This window comes from Chrysochloris asiatica, unplaced genomic scaffold (assembly GCF_000296735.1).
Source record: "Chrysochloris asiatica unplaced genomic scaffold, ChrAsi1.0 scaffold00064, whole genome shotgun sequence".
NCBI lineage: Eukaryota > Metazoa > Chordata > Mammalia > Afrosoricida > Chrysochloridae > Chrysochloris > Chrysochloris asiatica.
Window position 1 is genome coordinate 15138204 of NW_006408582.1, and position 4731 is coordinate 15142934.

A 4731-nucleotide genomic window follows, 5' to 3' on the forward strand; every position below is an offset into this window, starting at 1 on the left:
TTCTTGACTCTTCCATTTGTTGAATGTGTTCAGGGTAATGCTGCCATGTACTTCATTCTCTAATTGTTACCTGTTCTTATTGGTTCTCAGTCCACAGAACTTCCTTTGGGATGTTTTTCATGGCAGGGTTGGCTTTGGCAAAATCCCTTAGCTTCTGTTTATCCTGGAATGTTTTGATTATACCATCGTATTTAATTGACAGCTTTGCTGAGTAGAGGATTCTTGGGTGGCAGTTTTTTTCTTTCAGGGTTTTATATATGTCTCCCATGCCTTCTTGCCTGCATGGTTTCTGTTGAGAGATCTGAGCTTAATCTGATTTGATTGCCTTTGTATGTTACACTTCTCTTTTCCCTAGCTGTGTTCAGGATTCTGTCCTTATATTTGATTTTGGAGAGCTTGATTATTATATGTCTTGGTGATTGTCTTTTAGGGTCTGTACTTCCTGGGGTTCATTGAGCTTCTTGAGTGAAGTGCTTATCTTTTCACTTCTCAGAATGTTAGGAAAATTTTCTTCCAGAAGCTCAACTATCTCTTCTGTGGACTTGCATGATTCTTCCTGTTCTGTAATGCCGATAATTCTTAAGTTATTCCTCTTTATGTTTTCCAACATGAATCTTAGACCTTCCTCAGATTTTTTTTTATCCTTTTTCTGTTTGCTCTTATATCTTAGTAATGTTGAGAGATTTATCTTCTAGCTCACTAGTTCCGGTTTCTATCTCTTCAATTCTGCTCCTTTGCCCTCAGTGTATAGTCCATATCTGATATTCTATTATTAATCATTTGGACCTCTTTCTGTACATTTTGAATTGTTTCCAATGCTGCATCTATCGTATTTGATTGTTCTGTAGTGCTTTCCTGACTTCTTCCTTATTTTTCTCAACTCCATTGTATAGTGTTTTGATACATTTTATAATCATTTTTTCTGAATTCCTTCTCCAGCATTTCCAAAGGCTGCCCATCTTCCAGTATGGAGTGTAGGTCTACGTCCAGCTCATTTGCCTCAGTCACTTTATCTCGTTTCTGGACATGTGCTGATATGGTCATCTGCTTCTATTTTTTGGGCGTATTCAGGAGTTATTTGTGGCCTTAATACTTAGATGGGTATGTATTTTGATATTTTTTATGCTTTCTGATTGCCTCCAGGTAGATGTGATCAGGAGATGGGCTTCCCTTTTCAGTCTTCTTCCTGAGAAATTTCAAGATGCCATTGTTGGTTGTTGTGATGTAACTCAGTATTTAATTTTCGGCCTTTTTCCTTTTTAGTGTGCCTGTCCCACTCCACAATCCCCATTCAGGCCTTTTTTAGTTATAAACAGTTTAGGGCCGGCTGTGGCCATTTGGTTTTCAGTGGAAACTGTCTCTTTGAGGAGATCTGTGCGCATGTGTAATAGAACCCTCTGGGGTGGGGGTGGGGTGTCCACTCACTCAGGCACCCTCTGTAGTCATCAGAATGGAGTTGTGCAGACAGCAAGAGACCAATGGACAGATACCAAAAAGGAAAAAAAGAATGTCTACACCTGTATCTCCATGGTTCTGTTAGGCGTTTGTGGCTGTTCTGATCCTTCCCCCACTTGGTCTCACCCAATATGGTGGCTCCGGGAGCAGCTGAGCATCTTGAATTAGAAAGCAATGGATTTCTTGCTTCTGCTACAAATTCCCCTAGCTGTAAGCCTTCCAACCTTCTAAATATTCCTTTATATGTTATTCAGAGTTCTGGCACCATCCTCTGAGCCTGCTTGGTCCAGTATTCTGTGTTGTTGCTAATGGAGCGCCTTACTTGCACTTCTACCCGATCCACCATCTTGTTTGTTCTTTCCATCTTCTTTTGATGCTTTCTGTGACATTCAATATTTTGCCCATAGAATCCGTCAACATACAAGGCCTGAGTGTTTTCTTCAGTTCTTTCAGCTTGAGAAATGCTGAACGTTTTCTTTCCTCTTGGTTTTCTCACTCCAGGTCTTTGCACATTCCAGTATAAGACTTGACTTTGTGTTCTTCAGCTGCCCTTTCTAAGTTTTCTGTTCAGCTCTTGTCCTTCATCATTTCTTCTTGTTGCTTTATCTTCTCTGCACTCAGGATCAAGTTGGAGGGTCTCTTCTGACGTCCACTTTTGTCTTTTCTTTCTTCCCTGGTTTTTTGTGTGTTTTTTTAATGACCTTTTGCTTTCTTGGTAAAGATGTTTTGACGTCATCCCACAACTCCTGGTCTTTGGTCATTTCTCCTCTTTCAGTCATTAGTGTTTCATGCATCAAATCTGTTCTTGAAATGGTCTCTAAATTCATGTAGGATATACTCAAGGTCATATTTGATTTTTGTGTACTAGTTTTAATTTTCTTCAATTTCAACCTGAACTTGTGTATGAGCAATTGATGGTCTGTTCCACAGTGTACCCCTAGCTTTGTTTTAGCTGCTGATATTGAGCTTCTGCATCATCTTTTCCCACAGATGCATTCAATTTGATTCCTGTGTATTCCATTTGGTAAGGGCCATTTATATAGTCAACTTTTATATTATTGAAAAAAGGTATTTACAATGAATAAATCATTGATGTTGCAGCATTTTATCATGTGATTCCCAACATCATTTCTATCACCAAGACCATATTTTCCAGCTACTGATCCTTCCTCTGTGTTTCCAGCTTTTATATTGCAGTCACCAGTAGTTGTCAGTGTATCTTGATTGCATGTTTGATCAATTTCAGACTGAAGAAGTTGGTAGAATTCTTCAATCTCATCATCACTGGCTTTTGTGGTTGGTGCATAAATTTGAATAGCAGTGGTATGAACTGGTCTTCTTGCAGACCTAAGGATATTATCTATCACAGATAGCATTTTATTTCAAAATAGATCTTGAAATGTTCTTTTTGATGATGAATGTGACACCGTTCTTCTTCAATTTGTTGTTCCTGGCATAGTAAACCCTGTGATTATTGAATTCAGAAGAGCCAAGACCAGTTAGCTCACTAATTTTAGTTCACTGGTGTTGTTAAGTGCTGTAGAGTCAATTCCGACTTGTAACAACCCTGTATTGGGTTTCTGAAGCTTTTTAAATCTTGGCAGGAGCAGAAAGCCTCCTCTTTCTCCCTTAGAGCAGCTGGTGGGCTTGAACTGCAGATCTTGTGGTAGCATATGATGCTATCATGCTCCCCTTTAGCTCACTAATACCTAGGACATTGATCTTTATGTATTTCAATTTTTATGACTTCCAATTTTCCTAAATTAATACTTTGTATATTTCATATTGCGATTGTTAATGGATGTTTGCAGCTGTTTCTTCTCATCTTGAGTTGTGCCCCGTCAGTAAATCAAGGTCCCATTTGCATCATTATGGTCAACTCTGCTTTGAGGATGCAACTTTCCCCAAGTCGTGTTTTAAGTGCCGTCGAACTTCCCGGGCCATGGCTACAGTCAAAAAGACTAACAAATATTGGTAAGGAAGTAGAGAAATTAGAACTTTCATACATTGAAAGCAAAATATATGTAGCTACTTGGGAAATGAGTTTGGCAGTTCCTCAAAAGGTTATATATATATTGTTACCATGCTACCCATAAATTTCATTCCTAGATATATGCCCAAGAGAATTGAAAACAAATATATATCCACACAAAAGCCAATGTTATTCATAGTAGCCAAAAAGTGGAAACAACCCAAATGACCATCAATCACTATATTGTTGTTGTTAAGTGCCATCAAGTCAGTTCCAACTCATCGTGACTCTGTATAGGGTTTCCAAGGAGTAGATGATGAGCTTGAATCGCTGATCTTGCAGTTCAAATCAACCTTGCAGTCCAACACATTAAACCACAAGCACCACACCTAGATAAGCCAAATGTGGCATATTGATATAATGGAATATAAGTCAGTTATAAAATGAAATTAGTACTGATAACATGTTATAATATGAATGACCATCCTTGAAATAGTTATTCCAGGTAAATGAAGCCGGACACAAAAGGGCACAGACAAGGAGTCTTCAAAAAGTTCATGAGAAAATAGAATGAAAAGATAATGGAATTTTCCAAAAGTTTTTTGAAGCCCCTCATACATAATTCCATTTTTATCCAGTGCCCAAATAGGCAAATCCAGAGAGTCCGAAAATAGGTTAGGAGCTTCCAGGACTAGGGAAGGGGAAGAAGTAGTGATTGACTGCTAATGAGTATGGGTTTCTTTTTGGAGGTGATAAAAATGTTTCGAAATTAGATAGTAGTGATGGTTGCACAACTGTGGAAATATGCTAAAAACTTAAGTATACACTGTAATAGGGAGTGTGTCGTGTAGCTTATTTCTCAATAAAACTGTTACTAATAAATAAACCAGATTCTAAGTAAAGATGAATACATCTAATTTTTAGCGCAGTAAAACCAAAATTTTATAGACATAAATATAGACATTCTAAGAAAACAGAATGTCCACACCTATATCTCCGCAGTTCTGTCAGGCATTCGTGGCTGTTCTGATCCTTGTGCCAGGGGCAGACTGTGGAACAGACCATCAATTACTCATATGCAAATTTAAACTGAAGCTGAAAAAAATGAAAACAAGTCCACGAAAGCCAAAATATCACCTTGAATATATCCCACCTGAATTTAGAGATCATCTAAAGAACAGAGTTGATACATTAAACACTAAAGACTGAAGACCAGAAGAGTTGTGGGATGACATCAAGAGCATCATACATGAAGAAAGCAAAAAGTCATTGAGAAGACAAGAAAGAAGGAAAAGGTCAAAATG